The sequence below is a fragment of the Lolium perenne genome, chromosome 1, assembly GCF_019359855.2.
Source record: "Lolium perenne isolate Kyuss_39 chromosome 1, Kyuss_2.0, whole genome shotgun sequence".
Taxonomy (NCBI): Eukaryota; Viridiplantae; Streptophyta; class Magnoliopsida; order Poales; family Poaceae; genus Lolium; species Lolium perenne.
In genome coordinates this window covers 62,915,956-62,935,944 of record NC_067244.2, presented here as the reverse complement: position 1 = coordinate 62,935,944, position 19,989 = coordinate 62,915,956, and the positions used below count along the sequence as shown (strand labels likewise).

General features: G+C 46.4%; 1 long non-coding RNA gene and 1 pseudogene across 1 annotated transcript; one reads left to right on the top strand and one right to left on the bottom strand.

Annotated features, from left to right (window-relative positions):
• Positions 1–7,763: 7,763 nt before the first annotated feature.
• Positions 7,764–11,174, bottom strand: LOC127295370 (uncharacterized). Its single transcript, XR_007847744.2, has 2 exons — positions 10,591–11,174; positions 7,764–9,480 (listed from the first exon to the last, which is right to left on the bottom strand). It is a non-coding gene; the product is annotated as an uncharacterized lncRNA (long non-coding RNA).
• A 3,378-nt stretch (positions 11,175–14,552) lies between these two features.
• Positions 14,553–17,195, top strand: LOC127331861 (stem 28 kDa glycoprotein-like; annotated as a pseudogene).
• The last annotated feature ends 2,794 nt before the right edge of the window (positions 17,196–19,989 follow it).

Sequence of the window (19,989 nt, the reverse complement as noted above, 5' to 3'; positions counted from 1 at the left end):
CAACGAAACACCAACACGTGCCAACAACAACTTGAGACTTGCCACCTCTTCACGAAGGGGGCGAGACACCTCCTCGACGCGGTTAGCAACCAACAGAGCGAGCTCCATGCGCATCAAGGAAAACTGGCATTGAAGGCGAGAGTCAAAAGTGGCATTCACATTGAACTCCTCACAACACCTTGGAGAGGGCCTTGGTGGCGATGCTGGAGGCGACGACGGGCGGCACACGACCTCAACCCAACTCCGGGGCGCCGAGAGGCGATGATGTTGTGCGGCGGGAGAGCGGCTCCGCTGGGAAGGGGCACAAGCATCCGAAGAACGAGCACGAGCGTCAGGAGAGCGAGAACGGGCGGCGGGAAAGCGTGCACGGCAGAATCTCTCCCGGTGACCTGGACGGCGGCATCGAATGCATTTGAAGGGCTCGCGACATGTGCTGACTTGTTGGCCACGCTCGAGGCACCGAAAGCATCTCCCCCGAGCCCAACGCTTGAAGGCGAGACTACGCTCCAAGCCCTCCTTCCGAAGAAAAGACGAAGGCTCACGGCCAGGGCGGCCGCCCCGACCCACCTGCACCCAGCCTTCCTCGTCTCCAAGAGCACCAACAACAGTAGAGAGGCCACCGCAGGCCTTCGCTGGCACCTCCTCAACATGGCACACATCAGCGGTGCCACGAACCGAGCCATAAACACCGCCTTTGCTGGAGGCCAACGGTGACCGCGGAGCCAACTCTTTATCATCGTCGTCCTCGTCTGAACTCAACGAAGCATCCCAAAGCAAGCTTGGAACCAGCAGCGCATCACCGACACGAAGGGGCGCAACGGCAAGGCCACCTGAGGCAATTGGCGGCAGCGACAAAGACCCGAGCCCCTCGATCAACACAGCTGGGTCGGAGAGCAGCCCATCGAGTAGGCAAGAAATAGTTGGAGGAGCGGCCACCATCGACACGGATGCAGCAGCCGACAGGGGGTTGTCCTCTCCAACAGACTTGGTGGCAGCAGGTGGCGTCTTGGGGGCCAACTCCTCTTCGTTATCTTCGTCGTCCCAGTCATTGTTAGCATCATAGGCCCACGAAAAGGGGGCTGGTGGAGTGGGAGCAGCCATCAGCATCGTTGACGGCAACCTTGTTGGGATTCGCCCACGAATCGATCACATCAAACTAGACGAACAAACGCGGAGACAAAACTTATCGCCAAGGGTGCGTGTCGCACGCTCTCAACTTTTCTCTCTTTATTGATTTTCTGGTTTCTCTATTCAACTTGTGATTACAAAACTCCGCCTCTCGTTGGTGCGTGGAGGCGATCTCGGGCATCTTCCGCGACACGAGGGCGCCCGGGGCAGCAGCCTTGGGTTTGATGGAGGAGGTGGCCTCTTCTTCGCCGGAGAGGGTCGGCTTGCGGTTGGTGGGGGTGGATTTTTGATCTAGCATCGCCATCCGGCGGTGAGACGGATGTGCATGGAAGTCGGCGATGGTGTCGCCGGTGGAGGGTTGGGTTGGCCAGCCCGGGATGGTCGCCGACGTGGGGGTCCGGCCTGAATAAAGGCGGCGGTCCTAGGGCCTCTCTTGCGTGAAGAGGAGGACCTACCGGGGGCCTGGACTCGTGATCTGGCCGGAGGGTTGAGTTCCGGAAGGCTCCGCCGGCGAATGTAACAGTGCTTTGCCTGGAGTTTGCTGGATCGGAGGTATTCGGTCGTGCGCACCCATGCGTTTATTCCGACAGTTTGGTTCTGGAGGGAGCGGCGCGAAGCTCTTTTTCTGTGTTGACATCAAGTGACTATGGATCCATGATGAAAGTCGGAAGAAGAGAATTTCATGAAGGCCGGAGGGGAGGACTAGCTAAGGGAGGTTCAAGTCTCCGCGCTGTTGAGGGGCTTGCTTGGTGTCCGGGCTTCACAGCAGCGGTATGAAAGTGGGGGCGACAATACATGTGAAGCGCAGAGTCCTACCTTTCAAGGTGAAAACCCAAGGTCTGGCCTTAACTGGTTGTGCCTGGCAGTGACCTTAGTGGAGGCATTGTTTTGAGAGTGGGGACTATCTTCAGGGTGAAAACCTAAGATCTTTGATCGGGCGACGACGGTGTTGGAGCACCGTTCCCTTCTTGGAGGCGTCGTTTTTTGAAGAGTCTGCAATTCAGGTGTTGTCATGGTGGTGGTTGTATTGCTGTTGTTAGGTCGGTGATACTGTAGCGGGACTTTTGTTTCTTAGTTTTCTTTTCCTTTTTTTGGCTGTGTGCATCCGTAGTGCCATTAGGGTGGTGCGTTGTTGCAGAGGCTGGGTGTAATTGGTATCTCTCGATATTAATACATTCCCTTTATCGAAAAAATATATATACACGCTCCAAGGCAACCGACCTAAGCGAAACTAATTCTACTCGTACTTGAACTCTACAGATCTAACACGTACAAGACCTGCCTAATTAACCTAGTTGGACTAGTACTAGATAACCGACTAGATTAACTAGGACTCAACTCACGTTGCAAGCCAGACCGACTAGCTTGAACCTTGCCGACTAAACAAATTCCTAACTAGACTCTGACACACTAAGGAAAGATTACTATTGCTAACAATCTCTTCCTAATCTTGACTTACTGTATCCAAGCACTTCTTCTGTTCTTGACTCCTCGCAGATTCGCGGCTTGTCGACTCAACTCTAACGCATGATCCGGACTACCAGCCCACACGGTCGCATCTTCGCGTGCAACGTGCAAGACCGGACGCACCATCAGTCTTCACGTCGTTACTAATTTAACTGGTCAGTGTCCCACTACACGCCAAGCTTGATCTTCTCGCCGAGACACGCAGATGGCCTCCTAACCACCTTGTCTTCGCCCACGTCGATCCTTGCTCCCGGGCAACTCCTCGAACGTGACGCGCTTCAACTGCAACGGATCCTCACAGAAACGAGCACTTGGACACAACGACGACTCACATAGACGACGCCGACAACCGCACATATAGACGTGCACACACTTGACTCCTTGACTCATCGGATTCCTCCGAACACCACCTTGACAAAAACCCGCGGATGGTGATCTTGACGAGACTCCCGGTACCACACCTCGGCACCACCTCTCCCATCAACGATCATCCACCTCCACCGTCTCGCCAACGACAACATCCTGTCGCCCCTTCCGTGTCGCTCCACCGAGCGACGATTGCCCGCCCCGAGGCGCTAGTACGGGTCGCCTCCCCGGGGCAAGTGTAGTTTCAAATCTTCGACCTCGCTCTGATACCAATTGTTGGGATTCACCCACGAATCGATCACATCAAACTAGACGAACAAACGCGGAGACAAAACTTATCGCCAAGGGTGCGTGTCGCACCCTCTCAACTTTTCTCTCTTTATTGATTTTCTGGTTTCTCTATTCAACTTGTGATTACAAAACTCTGCCTTGATGTGTGTATATATACACGCTCCAAGGCAACCGACCTAAGCGAAACTAATTCTACTCGTACTTGAACTCTACAGATCTAACACGTACAAGACCTGCCTAATTAACCTAGTTGGACTAGTACTAGATAACCGACTAGATTAACTAGGCAATAATGCTACAGATACGGACAGAAAGTTACAGAATCTACTTACGGAATGACGTGTATCAAATAAGAAGGATTACAACCCCTTGAATCACGGGAGGGAAAAAGTTTTGCACCAACCAACAACTTCCACCTATTCCCGTAAGTTTCATTCCGTAACAACAGTCCGTAGGTTTAGCATTTTCGTTAACTAGGACTCAACTCACGTTGCAAGCCAGACCGACTAGCTTGAACCTCGGTAATCCTGAACCTACGGAATCTTGCTTACGGAATAGTTTTACGGACTGACATGGATGTACATGATTGGTGCAGTTGATTCTGCTTTGCATGATTTCAGGGACATATAGGCTGCCCAACTTGATGCCACGTCTATCCGTAAGAGTGATTTTGTAGAAAATCATCCGTATGTGTAGCATTACTCCTTGAACCTTGCCGACTAAACAAATTCCTAACTAGACTCTGACACACTAAGGAAAGATTACTATTGCTAACAAACCTCGCTCCAAGAGAGCACGAACACATCAACGAATAATCTTCAGCAGGCCTGTGCGGGGAGCTCCTGCCTGAGCGGAGCGGCTGCACAGCCGGCAGCCGCTGGCCCGAGGAAACACCGGCGACGGGAGCAGAGGCAGCGGGCGACGGAGCCGGAGCTGCAGCTTTCTCGCCCTTGGGGAGGAGCGAGCACTTGGACAGCTTTCCTTGAATAGCTGCGTCGGACCTGCGGGAGGCGAGGGTGGCCGCGGCGAGCGCGGCGGCGGTGAGTGGCGCAGCCATGGTGGCTACCCCAGCGGGCAGGTGGAGCGCAGGGTGCAGCTGCTGCTGACCCGGCCGCTACATGCCGCTTGCCGCACCTTGCTTCTTACTGACAGGTGACGGGAAATGGAAGGCGGCCGCCTCGACCCTGGGAGGAAGCGCCGGACTTTGGGAAGATGGAAAGAGCGCGTGGAGGAGAGGCCGGATCTGGTCTCTGCGGTGGAGGAGGGTGCCGGCAGAAGGAGATCAGGCCACCGGCGGCTGCAATTCGCTCCTCAGCGCCATGGTCGCGAGAGCCCTATGCGTACCTGGGTATCATGGATTTTGGATTTCAAAGTGCAGTGTAACGCAGCTGTCTATTTTAATTCGTGCGAACATGAGGACACCAAAACAGAATGGAGGAGAAAACATGTAAAACTATATGCATGGTACCTTGGGTGACTGAATGATTGGACGGAGAATATCTCAACAACTCAACGCAAACGGAACGCATCTGTCTAATTTGATTCTTGCGAACATGAGGACACCAAAACTATAACCCAGCAGCCTGACGTAAATGGATCGATGCATCCATGACGATCCATTTGTAGCCTAAATTTGGACAACAAATGCGTCGACACGGATAAAAACGTGGACCACTCGCGTGTCTTTTCGTTGTCGCCCGAGCCGACATGGTATTAAGTCAGCGACCACTTCTGCTCCTGCGCGCTAGTCACTATGATGCCATCAATGCCCCACTTCAACTTCAGCGGCCATGCCAGGTCTAGCGTGCGGCAGCTGGTCTTTTGCGCCTCGATCAAAGGCATGTGCGCTTGGAGTCCAGTATATATTAACATTTATAGTGATCGTGTCCCCGTCCTTTTTAAAGGACAGTGCCCTCATCAACACTGATCCTTCGCCATTGTCACTCTCGCCTCCTTTCATCCTAAGAATACCGGCAGCCCCCTCGAGATGACCATGGGAAAGCGATCCAAGTCGTGGAGGAAGCCGAACACGACCATGAGGCCAAGTCGTCGACGAAGCCAAAGAACCAACCTGCCCGCACGTGCCCATCCACGTGGATGTGGGGTGGGTTTGTGAGGGGTGGGGCAACGTCCACCTCCCCAGCATATGGCACCTCCGCGCCCGGAGGGTGCCCATGCCGCGACAGCGTCCGGCGCGGCGCGAGGAGATTGCGCGCCGGTGGACCCTTCTACCTCCGGATCTCCTTATGGCCCCTCCCATAACTTCCAATCCATGTTGTGGGACACCTTCGGCAAGGTCGAGTGGGATCCTCGGCGCCGCTCTAGATTCTTCGGCGACGGTGAGTTCGAGTACGACCCTCCACCGGGCGTGGATGTGAAGATGCATGCCAAGGAGGAGCCGACGTTGCCCGAGCGGGAGCCCGAGAGGGATAACACGGAGGAATTCATTGGTCTACCTCACCTACTTGGCAAAGGAGGCCAAGGAAGAGGGGGCGGAGGACCAGCTCCCCATCTTGCCGGAAGGGGTGGACGAAGAGGAGACGCTCAGGCTCGCCATGATGGACAAATTCCTCGGCTAAGGCATAAGCAAAAGGCTAGTGGAAATGCAACCAACAAATTTCCATGTTCAATAAGAAATCATGTCATATTTCACTCACTTGTCACATGTGTCATATTACAGTGGTAGTTGTTGCTAGTTTACTCATTTACATGTATGCTTTATATTAACTAGGAAGTGTGCGGCGCGGCGCACGCCGCGCCCGTGCTGTCTAGGATGGAAGAAGATTTTGTTGTTGATGGTTTTTCCATAAAAGTGAATTGTTCTGCTTCGGTGATGCCCAAGACGATGAAGCTCTGTATACAGAGTTATTTGGTTGCGGGCAAGGCCAATTTCCGATTCGCTATTTGGGTATTCCGATTCACTATCGGAGACTTACAATTGCGGAATGGAAATTAGTGGAAGAAAGATTACAAAAACGCCTCAGTAGTTGGAAAGGTAAACTGTTGTCCCTGGGTGGAAGATTGGTACTCATTAATTCAGTACTAACTAATATGGTACTGTATATGTTATCATTCTTCATCCTACCCAAAGGAATTCTGCACAAACTCGATTATTATCGATCCAGATTCTTTTGGCAAGGGGACAACGAGAAAAAGAAATATCGACTGGTTAAATAGAGTATAGTTTGTAGTCCCAAAGATCAAGTAGGGCTTGGAGTTCATGACCTGGAGGTCAAGAACTCAGCGCTACTGGGTAAATGGCTTTTTAAGCTACTTACTGAGGATGGGATTTGGCAAACTATACTTCAGAGAAAGTACATCGGCTCGAAGACATTATCTCAAGTGGTTTGGAAACCTGGGGATTCACACTTCTGGACTGGTCTTATGGCGACAAAAAATGTCTTTTTTCGACATGGGACTTTCTCCATTAAGAATGGTGCACAGATACGGTTCTGGGAAGATGCTTGGCTCGACAATGCACCCCTATGTGAACAGTATCCCGCTTTGTATAGAATTGCGCGTCGCCAGGGTGATACCATTGCAACTGTAATGGCTACCTCACCCCCGAATGTGACGTTCAGACGGGTTTTACTAGGACAAAGGCTCGTGGAATGGAACAACCTAATTCTGCGGCTTGGAGATATTCAATTATCGCCAGAGCCAGATGAATTTCGATGGAACCTCCACGTAGATGGTTCCTTTTCTGTAAAATCTTTCTACAATGCGATGCTGCTCTCTGATTTACCAGTTGATAATAATAAGAAAATTTGGAAGATGAAGATACCATTAAAAATTAAATTTTTTGGATGGTATCTTCGTCGTGGGGTTATTCTCACCAAAGATAATCTTGTTAAGCGGAATTGGCACGGAAGTACACGATGTGTCTTTTGTCATCATGACGAAACCATCAATTATTTATTCTTCCAGTGCCAGTTTGCGAGATCTATATGGTCAGTCATCCAAGTAGCGTCTACCTTGTATCCCCCGACTAGTGTCGCTAATGTCTTTGGCAATTGGCTGCATGGTATCAACTCAAGGTTTAAAATGCTTCTTAGGATGGGGGCGCTAGCAGTTATCTGGGCGCTCTGGCTATGTAGAAATGACAAGATCTTTAATGACAAAAATTGCTCTTTGTTGCAGGTTATCTACAGATGCACAGGTATTCTCCGTTCGTGGTTACCTCTTCAGCGGGAGGAGAACCGAGACCTGTTTACGGAGGTCTGTACACGGTTGGAGGATACGGTGAAGGATACTTTTTCCCTACATGGGTGGCAGCATAGTCTACGGATAGAAGCTCCACCTAGCTCTTAGGCGTTATATGATTCATCGTTCTGATATGTATTTCGCCTCTTTTGTTTTATGTAACTTTGGACACTTGAGACAACAAACGGATGTGTGCATCCTGGTTATGCAGGCTGGATGTAATTGCTTCTTGAAGTAATAAAGCATCCTTTATCGAAAAAATTGTCTGAAAAGAGAAACAATTGGATTGATAACAGGGTGACTTGGAGAAGCCTGGTAACTATGTAATTTTATCAAAAGATGACTATACAAATGTAACGTATATAAATGGTGAACAATAGAAGGATTTTTTTTCTCTGCAGAAGTTTATAACTGAAATGATGGCCCCAGTTTAGTTCCACATGACATCTTCCTGAAGAAGTTCAGAGTGACATTGCAGATACATCTGTAAAGAAAAAAAAACCCAACTTAACTTATCATGTGAAGTAGGTCTAAAACTGATATTGGCACTTATCTACCCAGTTAGAGCGCATGCAAATTGCGCCATAGTTGTATCATGTATAGGTATACAGTGTACATTCGGAAAAAATCATGATGCCACAATAAGATCTCAAGATAAAGAGACAACAAAGATGCATTAAATTATTTACATCTAGGTATGAAATCTGTATAGTGAAAGAAGACAACAATTTATGAAGATATGCACCGCGGCACCGCTGAAGCCAAGCTGACAAAAGAGTATATGTCAAACAATCCGGTGCAAAGCATAATGAATTACATGATATCTTATGAAATCATGAGAATCCAAATTAAATCATGCCAACATGCATGAAGAAATTCAGCTTGCATACTTGTCCCATGCAGAACTTCAGTGCAATACAATAAAATACCATTCCCTGAAAAAAATTGCAAGCCAACCTAAATAGTCCATGTCTCAGTTATCTATGATAAATTTGATTTATCTAAATAAAAAATAAATCATGAGCACAGGAGTAGGTTGGTACGAACAACTAAAATCTGAGAATCAAAACATAGTATTTATTCTTTCCTCAAAACCGTCAGCTAAATAATATATTCTTGCTATCGACAGAACTGCTCCCCAACAATAGTGACATCATTTCATAAGGAATATTTGAAGGCAGTGGTCTACCTTAGACAGAGGATTCAAATGTAAGCAAGAATAGGATGTAATCGTATTCATCAGATTAAATTGCCTACGCAAAGTGGAAAAGAATTAACCAGGATTACTCTTTCCAGTACACAATGCCCGAAACCGAGGGGGTGAGAGAGATGATATTTCAAAAGAGCTACCTAACACCTGCTGCAAAATGAGAATTATGGTCAGATAACGTGCCAAAATATAATAGAGTAGATCTAACATGTACAGCAGAAACCTATCTACAGTAAAAAATGAGAGTATGAGATTTACGTCCCAGTTCACACTATTTCAGAGTTGAAATCCTGTTTATGTGCAGCTTACATATTAATAGGAAAACAGATTGATGGAAGGGGGAATTACTTTACATGTAGGTATAAGAACTACCAACTCTGCAACAGCAGAAGACCACAGGTAAAATAAATATGTGGCAAATAGTATTGTTTTAAGGTATTGCAGAAAGCCTTTTAAAATGAACAAATGAACGCAGTCCAACATGGGACCAAAACACTTCTAACTTTACTGGTGGTAAGCAAATATAAATTGATGATTATCAGCGAAAACCATAAAAAAAAGCCCACATATGTGTCAGCTGACTTTCATCTATCATCATTTCACCAAGAGTAGAAGAAGCTATGCACTTACTGGGAGAGAAGATGATAAGACAAAATACGGAATGCAAAATTTGAAGATGTTGACAAAAAGGTATATGATCCAATATAACAGGGGAGGGAAAAAACCTGAAGATCCTAATAGGAAGATTATACGACCCAATTCAAGAACAACACTTGTAGCATTTGAAATACATATAGAATTCGAACATTAATTATCTGAAAAGAAGAAAATATGTCTTGTTTAACACACATAATTTAGTAGCATAGTATAAAGAAAATTAAATATGAGTGCAAATTACGAATCATATACTAATCGTAAGATTTTTTTGGTTTCTTGAAGGGCATAACTAAAATGGTCCTCTCATCTATTGGAATACCAGCAGATGAGTATATGAGATACATGGGTATATACAGGAAAATGAGCAGCCATAAGTAAGCTACGACACCTAGACACCAATTATCAAAGGTGCATTCACAAATCACAATAAGAATCACTCCCAAATATGTTTCAAACTGATCTCTCATCGGTGTTATGCAATTTCCTATATTCTTACAGAAAAGGAAGTAAAAGATAGACTACTTTTTTGTAATAAATGGGAACGCATCGGTGCAAACAAAGAAACATGAATATTTCCGTAGATTCAGTTACGTTGCGAATAATCCAGATATGAAAGGATTCAAGGGAAATGAATGAGTTTACTATATTATATATTGATTTCATTGTAGGATGAATATCTCTGTTCTCCGAAAACAGCAGGTCGGACAACAGTAGAGGGAAAGAAGTAGGTACTGCTAGTTTTTACAAAAATCGTAGACATAATTACACAAGGCTTGCTATTAAACATATGACACTAAAGCCTTGTAAAAATCTAACCATATATCCACAGATCTAAAAAGTGCATGGCCATGTTTTACAAAACTCATTTCGGCTATACTACTAAAATTGAATCCTTTCTTTCACGTTTGCCAAAAAATTCTTACAGAAGACCAAATCTATATGTAACTACATTGCTGGAATTCCAACGTAGTACAAAGAAATGACCGCAATAAGATAAATTCAGCAGTTCATGAAACCAGTTAGTCGTCAATCAATTTTAACTACCAAAGAGAGCTAGAACTTAATCACAGTTTATGTGGATATACACATCAAGATAAATCGAATGACCCTGTGGTCCGTGAACACACCTTATCAATGCTCAAAGAGGAAATAATGTGTACTGGTGATGACGTGATTTTCTAACTTGACTGAACAGAAAAGTTAGGAGCGAGATGAAGAGATCGAGAGGAAAGCGGAAATAATGAACGGTGGAGAGATGAATTTGTCACCTGGGCGGGCACGGCAGATCTCCCGCACCGGTGGTCGTCGGACTCCACCGCCACGCTTGTGGTCGACCGTCCACGTTCCTGTGGTCTTGGAGCTCCTGAATCTTGATCTGATCGGTTGCCATGCCGCCGGCTTTTGTCCTGTGTCGCCAGCGGCACTCCTACCTCTCCTCTGCTTTCTTTTGCACGAAACGGCGACGGCCGCTGGGCGAGATCACGGGGAGGCAGGAGCGGAGGACGGGAGGAGGGCGACTGGCTAGCTGGACGCAGTGACCGATGACGGCGGCACGCCCGCAAACGAATCCCCAAGCGACTGCATCGGAGACCATGCTAGATAGTGTTCGCCCAGGAGGCCTGCCGCCTGCGCACCTCGTCGGCGAGCTCCGTCCGACCAGGCGGAGACCGCAACGGCTGGAGGGATGCGGCCGCCCTCTGCTTCGCCGGCACCAGGCGACATCAGCGCCCGTTGGCTCAGGCTGTCTTTCGATCCCGCCTCTCTCCTTCTCCGCCAGCCGGGAGCCCTCCTGTGTGTGTATGGTTTCGCTTTCGCTTTCGCTCGCGTTTTCATATATGGGAAGGCCGCTGGAGATAACGGGACGGACTGACGGAGAAAGAGATGGACACTCCCAGAAAATTCGAGAGATAACCACACCGCTTGACCTCCGTAGGCAAGTTGGAACGGAGCGCCCATCTATCTACAGTAAAAATCGCTGAGACGTCGAAATTTGATTGGATGAAATGCTACCATCAACAGTACCTAAATGCCCAAATGCCTAAGATTTCAGCAAAAGGGGTCAGCTTTTATATATAGTATATGTGGTTTAACATATAATAATCTATATACACATTTGATGGTAAAAAAATGTATGTCTGCCTAGGCCATGCCTAGGGCGCTTAATCACTGTCTAGACACTAGGCGAAAGCCAACCGCCTCATTTACGCTTAGCATCTTTTCCAACCTTCTACAGGAGACGCCAAGCGCATAGAAGCATCATGCCATTCCCCACATGCTGGAAGGGACAGACGAGGCGGAGACCAATAATACTTTTCAACAGAGACGGTCGGAGGTAGCATTTCGCCCATGTGTCCGTATTTGCCGAGTGCATGAATGTGGCACTCGTCATATATTTTCTATTTACCAATCGTCGGCCACGTGGCACTCAGAAAATCTCTGGGGTTCAGCCACTAATAGGAATGGCGCATCAAAAGAGTGGTGCACCACAGCTATTTAGCCGTGGCGCATAGGCATGTGGTGTGCCACACCTATCTACCCTAGTTGTGACGCATGTGCAAAAGTGGTACGCCACGCCTATTCGTTGTCCTGGTTAGTAGGTTCAACCACCCTTAGTCGTGACGTGCCAGAAGGAACTGTGGCACGGGTATCGTTGGTGCCCGTGGCGCACCAAATATAGATGCACCACAACTGTACAAAAATTAAAAATTTGAAATTCGGGTCAGCATAGGCGTGGAACACGGGGCTTGGTGCGCCACAGGTAAGCTTGCCAGGGTTTGGTCCCCCACCACACCCACCCACCCCCACGCACCCCTGGATCGCCTTTTGAAGTTTAAGAAAATCAGAGAAAATGATAGAAATTTTAAAAAATAAAATAATTTGAGATGGCCATGTGTTATATCATCTAGTTTTAAGTAAAATTAACAAACATGAATTTTGACTTTTGTTGCAAAATGGTGCCATCTTTGGTAAGCTGGCTTCAGATTTTGCATATGACCTCCAATGAAAAAGTTTTTTGTATGAAAATCTAACTACAAAAAAAGTTATATCCGAATTCAACCGACTACGACCATTTACCGATTTTTTAGATTCCTAAAAAACGAAAAATAAATAGAAGTTTTTCATCTTTTGGTTTTCGTACCAAAAAATTCTAAAACTTACCCATGGCGCACCAAAATGGTGGTGCGTGACGCCTAAGCTTAAATTGTTCACCTACCTCTCTCTCTCCATCCACACGTATCTTATCCTCAAACTTCTTATGCCCACGCTCCTACCTCTATTTATCCACATATAACTTCTTCCTCCCTCTCGCTCTCACCCAAGCTCAACACTCTTCCTCCCCTACGTCGGCCTCCACGTGTCTTGCCCCGACCTCTGGCGACCTCCACCTCCATGTACCTCCCTGCCATGATGCCTCTGCCTCGAGGATCTCCGCCTCCATGCACCTCCCTCTTCCGCACGCCCTACCCCGAGGACCTCCACCTCCGGCGACCTCAGCCTCCAACTCCACGCGACGTCCACACGCCCTGCCCAAGAGGCATCCACCTCCACGCACGCAGAAGCAACCGCCATGGAGCCAAAAAAAGAGAACAAAAGAATAATTCAAAAAAAATGAGCAAACAAAAACTCAAATTTCAAAAATGTTCCGTGGTATACCTATTTTCCTTACCTGTGGCGCACCACCTATGCATTATCTATGGCGCGCCCAACCGTGTGCCACGCCAACCGTGGTCCGCCATGGTAAAAAAAATAGGTGCACCACGGGTAATTTTTTTCCTATTAGTGAGGACACCCAGGATGTGCGACCTGACGTGTTGCCAATTATATATGCTAAATTGCTAATACACTCGGCAAAGCATGGCCGTTCTTACAAGTGTACTGACCTATGCAATTGGCAAAGGCCCCCCATGAGCTCCCAGATGGTGCCGAGCGTCCATTTTGCCATGTGCAAACAGTCGACAAATTGACCAAAAACAAATGTTTTTGGAAATTCGTGTAATTTGAAACATATGTATATACATAATTGAAAGCATGGCACACTAATTACACTAAAACATGGCACACTAATTATATAATTTTCCTGCAACATTCTAAGAATCATGTGTTCCAAATATGCCTTCACGCACATGGAATGCTTTAGAGAATGAGATAGACCAGTGCACCGCTGCATAGATGAAGTTGAATATTCCTGGATCCTCACAATATCATCCATTAATCCCCTATTATACCGCAAATTATTTGTGCATGAAAGTACCACGAGACATCTCGATCGGATCACACATCCTACACATCATTCCTCCAGATTACACAACTTTATATGGTTCTTCGAAATATCAGATAAACCTTTGTGCGCACATTAATGACTGCAAGGCCCCTCCCTCTGCAATAATCTAATTTTTGAGTTTTCCCTAGCTTGCAGATGATAAACTTTTTCACAATTTTGTTAAATTGTGCATATGATATCTTGGAAAAGCGTTATTGTATCAGGATCACATGACGTTAAGTTTAGTGAGAGGATGTTAGCATAGGAAGCCCCTAATATTAGTGGAAATTCATTTCGGCCCATGGGTGCGCATGAACTCATTGTTTAAGACCATATTTTAAAATGTAAAAAAATCACATGTACATCCGGACATTATTCGCGCACAATTTTTCGAGATAAAAAGAACATTTTTATATCCCCTATGAAAAAGATAAATTTTAATGCTCCAACATGCTTATTCGCGAATCATTTTTGTGTGTTTTTTTACGCAGGTCATGGCCGTGTCAGCATTACAAACGCACACAACGATTTATATTATTTAACATAGTACAGAGGAGAGGCACACATAGTCGATTTTGATCAAATGTGAGGTCGATGCATCATGCACCACCTACAGCCAACCCAATAGGTAGACAATGTGCCAACTGGAATGAAGGCCGTACAGTGCTGCATAGGTGGCTGGTTCTCTATTTGCTTGCTTGCTGTCCTTGTCTCCACAAAACTGACACTGGTCCAGGAAAAAGATTATGAATATATAGCAAATTCGAACGCAGGAAAATAATGTCTACAGCGTTCTACATGGCTTATTGGACTGTGAATATAGCAAATCAGCATCCCTCGATCGGATTACATCATACACAGCCTATCCGTGGCCTTGCGCTTCATGCAGTCACAAAACGTCTAGCGAGCTACCAAATCCTGAAAAAATATCGTCCCAACGTGTTGCACGCCCTGAATGCGACCCCGACAATGTTACCCACCAACCCCTCCTTTGTCAGCTATTTCCTCTCAACCTCCCTCGATCGGACCACCCTCCGGCTCTCCTATTTAGCATGCTAGCCACAGCACACTCCAGCACAAAGAGCAAGCTAGTAGCAGCCTAGCACACTGGCAATGGCAATGGCTAAGATGCTCCTCCTCGTCGCCATGGCTCTCGTGAGCTCCTGCAGCGCATGGGAGCTCAACATCCAGATGCCGACCAAGAGGCTCCAGGCCATGGACGAGGCCGTGGCGCCGCTCATCCACGCGCTGAGGCCGCTGCTGGGCTCTGGCGGGGAGCTGGGTGCTCGGCGTGGAAGCCCACAACGTGCGGGACTGGAAGACGGTCCCGGCCAACTGCGAGGGCTACGTCGGGCATTACATGCTCGGGAGCCACTTCCGCCGCGACTCCAAGATCGTCATCGACGAGGCCCTCGCCTACGTCGAGACCCTCAAGCTCGCCGGCAATGGCAAGGAGATATGGGTGTTTGACATCGATGAGACCACTCTCTCCAACCTCCCCTACTACGCCAAGCACGGTGGATGTGTACAAGTATATTGGTAGACTTGATGTTTATGCAGCTTCATTGAGGAGTGATTTTGCAGGTATTCCTTGCGGTCAGATAAAGTAATGATTTTGCACTTGTGAAATTTAACTAACGGAAAAGATATTATAGCACCCATAAACGTCGGTTCTGAATAAAGTGAAAAGTAACTAAATAAATGAAACATGGGAATGCAAAGGTATATGTTGGACATCATTGCTGGTCATCTCCAACGACAGAGATATCAGGTAGGACCATATGTCCTATGAAAGACGAACAAAACATATTTATTATATGCCAGATAGTGATGTGATGTGTATGTGATGGCTGGTTGGTTGTCCACTTGGCTACCTTATCTGCATACTTCCTCGGTCTAATCAAAGTTGTTTAGATTTGTCTAAATTCAAGTTCATCTAGACACTATCTAGTATGTGGATACATCTAAATTTGGATAAATTAAAGCCAAGTTTTATAGGATGGAGGGAGTATTATCTTTTATACATTAATGAAATGACATGCAATCTTGCATGCTCTTGAAAAAAATAACATATTATCTTTATGAAATAACATTGTGAGTTGTGAACATATATGAGCCTTCATATACTAATAATCACGTCATGATAAAAATAATAATTTGTACGTAATGGTAAATATGTGTATATAGTTGTTTTTGTTTCTAAAAGGACAAGCAAGCTAGTGCATTACAATTTAAAGTAAATATTAACTATTAACAAAATTATAATGATTATACATTGAGGACATAGAATATATAGGTCGCTCATGCTTTTGTCATGAACATGATATATCAAAAAAGTAGTAAAGCCTAGGTAGAAAACATAAAAGATGTGCAAAAAAAACCTTATCACATACAGTCCATCTTAAACGAGGATTCGAGTAACTTCTCTTCACCATAATCATGACAAAATCAACCTTTTGTTGAAAGTTAGTTAAAGAGACAAAGTTAAAAACTTTGCAATAAAGCTGGATGGGCCAATGGTTGAGCTGCTGCAAACAGTGCATGATATATACGCTCTCACAATGTGGGTGAATGATTGAGGTGCACGATGAAATTAAGTACTCCATTGTACAGTGGCGTACTTAAAAAGCAGTAAGCTTGACATTGTTCTTGGTGCACAATATAGTGGCGTGGATCGATAATGATATGATGTCGGAGTAGCTAGGATCTCTTATATACTAGTAGTACCTGTTACTTTACTGTCTTTACACCCTCCACTTGGCCGCCGTATCATCAGTCTCTGTTCGTCGACAGCTACACTGATCATGCTTTGGAGCTGGAAACGTACCAGAAAATCTCGAGTTTCTTAAACTGTGTCACTACTCACTAATCAGTAATACATTGTGGCATGTATTCGCACGCGCAGGACTACGCTGTTCAACGCGACGAGCTTCAACGCGTACGTGCTGGAGGGGAGCGCGCCGGTGCTGCCGGAGACGAAGCGGCTGTACAGCAAGCTGCTGAAGATCGGCGTGACGCCATTGTTCCTCACGGGCCGCACCGAGGACCAGAGGGCCATCACCGTCGCCAACCTCCGCAGCCAGGGCATCTACGGGTGGAAGGACCTGCTGCTCAAGCAGCCCGGATTCAAGGGCTCCGCCGTGGCGTACAAGTCCGGCGAGAGGCAGAAGCTGCAGGACGCTGGGTACGTCATCGTCGGCAACATCGGCGACCAGTGGAGCGACATCATCGGCGCGCCTGAGGGCGCCCGCACCTTCAAGTTGCCCGACCCCATGTACTACATCGGCTAGACCAGCTCCGGCTACGGCCAATCGCCATTGGTTGCGTGTGATGAATAAGCTAGCTCAATGCCTTGCTAATAGCATGCTATAGCGCGGTATTTTATAACGCCCTATTTTGTTATAGCGTACTCTCTCCGGTTCATATTAATTAACTCTAATATGAATGTATCTAGACATATTTTAGTTCTAGATATATCTATATTGAAGTTAATTAATATGAATCGAATGGAGTATTATAAAATCGATGCTATTTTGTTATAGGGTCCTATTTTTTTTTCTTCATGTGCATGCTTCATTTTAACAATAATCACATGTATTTTTGCTTCGTTAATTTTCTGAGTTGAGATTTGGTTGGTAGCGCTTCCAAATTAAGAGTGCAACTAGTTCTCATTCAACGAAAAATTAGCTTAACTCTCATTCGGTGATGTCATCCTCACAATATTATACAAGGTGTGGGCCGGCTGCAAGACCTCACCGGCCCCAAGCTGCCCCTCCCCGCCGATCCCGCTTCACGTGAGGCCATCCCGCGGAGTCCACCCCTACTCTCGTGCGAGGGCCTTTCCAAATCCTTTGTTAGATTTGGTGGGCCGTGGGCAAGCTGTGCCGCCCTCCGGAGGCCAACATCCGGTGGCATGTGTGACGGGGTCGCGGCTCCAACCAGCTTCGTTGTTGCTGGGCTTTTCGAACGAGGTTGTGCATGTCCAGGTTGGCCCCTTGTGGTGAGATCTAGAAGTTGCATTCCGGTCGATTTTGTTGTTGGTGTGCGGGGCAGGAGCACCATGTACTTGGGTTGGTCTGCAGCTGTGGCCGAAGCTTCGTCTTTTCTACGTCCTCATGGTGGTTCAAGGCCGTTGGTGCTTAGGTGAAAACCTTATCTGACGGTGGCCATTGCTGGTGACGACGACACCTTGCTGGTGTCGTTTCCTTCCTGAAGGCGTCATCTTGAAGCCCATCTACCTTGTTTGCGGGATTCCACCCCTCCGCCTGAACCTGCCCTCTCGTGGCTCTTGTTGGCGTGCTCCCCCATGGCCTTGCCCTCCTCATGGTCCTCTAGCTTTGTCAGTCTGGCTCCTTATACACAGTGTTTTTTTTTGGCATTTGTCCCGCAGCCTAAGGGGGGCTTTCCGGGTGACGTCAATCCTTGGGAGACACCGGTGATTTCTTCATTATGTTGTTGGTTGACATGTGTTGTTTGGTCGGTGACTTGGTCGAGTTCTTTGGTTCGAGGCTAGGATTTGGTGAAAACTTTGTAGGATTTTTGACAGACCTCTATGGAATTTGGAGATTTGGAGATGCACTTTTAAAAGGGAACTTGCAAAAATCTGGACCGTGATTTCCACTAGATCAAATCCAAGTCCCAAAAATTTGAGCCCAGAGTTCCATTCGCATTTGGAGCAAATCTGCAAGATCTTGGCTTCCCAACTACACGTACTGGACACCAACAATTTGAATCGTCAAGACATTATAAATTACCCCAGGAAACTCAAATCCCAATGAATCCCTACATCCCTTGGCTCTATATGGAGGGAAAGCAAGGTGACCCTGTGAGCGGCCATAGAAGGTGCCAGAGATATACTTGGAGAGGAGATAAAAGTAGAACGAAAATGCAAAGGTTTATAAATCTAATGCATATGTCGTAGAGTATGGCGTGCATTAACTTACTTTTTGAGTGTTCACCGGGGGAGAGCAAAACTCCCAACTCATGTTTTCATCCGTTTGTCTCTACGAACTTCGGCGTTTTTTTCCCACCGGGGCGTGCATTAACTTAACTAGAATGCTACATTAAGAGTAATTATCAGTGACCAATCTCTTTAGTCACAAAAAGAGAATAAAACTGCATAATGCCAGCAAACCAGTTAAATTATACAAGTCTTTAGTCTCTCAAAGTAGAGCATGGTCCATGAATCAACTACTCCCTCCGATCCATATTAAGTTTTGCTAATTTAGTACGAAGTTGTACTTGGGGAATGGTGTTTTTGCACCCGGGAGCATATGCTCCCGGTTGTTAAACTTCATTTTAAATACACTTTCAAAATGTTGAAAAATTCAAACACAAAATTTAGTGGGTACATTTCGAAATTCTACACGTTCACAAAGTGGTTTCACAGAAAACCGACATTTTGAGTGTCATTTGTAAAAAAAAGACAAATTTTGATGTAGAAAAAGGTTGTGTACGAGACGTTTTGTTTCTCTTTTTCACACAAGTCACGAAAATGTCGATTTTTCGTAAAACTTGATGTGCGCACGTAAAATGTCGATACGTAAGCGAGAAAAAATTTGTACGAATTTTTTCGACATTTCAAAATTGTTTTTCGGGTGGCAGGAGCATATGCTCCCATGTGCCAAATTGAATTTCTGGAATGTACTGAATCAGCGACACTTATTATGGAAGAGTTAAATTCTACAGGTTCTGTGACCACTGAATTCCACCAGGCTAGATGTACTATTTCGTCTCTGTTTCACTTCAGAGCTGACAATGGAACATGGTAGCATCAGTCCATCACATGCCAAAAAAATGGAAAGGAATTGCACCACGCTGTCAAGTTAACTCCCATCACCTGCGAAGCAAGCAATCCTAACCGTGAATATGGCTTTTACTACTTACCAATACAAGTATAAAACCTATCTCCCCGCTACTTGGATTGGAAGAAAATAACAGGTTCCCTTTACCAGATCGGATTGAGATCAATGAAAATAACAGGTTCCCTTTACCAGATACACGGTACTACTGAGACAAAATCGAGAAAAATGGGGGGGGGGCGGGGCAACATGTTGCAGTAGCTACTGGTACTAGTATACAGCATATGCGTGCCAATGGCCGGGATAAATACATGATTAATTAGTCCACACTTGCTTAATCGCTTCCGTTCTAGTCGAGGCAACAGAAGCCCAGCAGCCCATCTTCCCTTATGGCGCTTGTTAGAGTTGTATTTGTTTTACCTTTCGTATACCATACAAACTGTGTATTGGATACGGTTTCGTTGTGTACTTCTATACCCCTATATATTAACACGTAACCCGTACTAGCTCCACGTACGGTTCAACCCTAAAATTCACATGGTATCAGAGCAGCCTTCTCCCCTCTAGCTGTCTCGCCGACAATCCGCCGCCGCCGCCATTGGCCG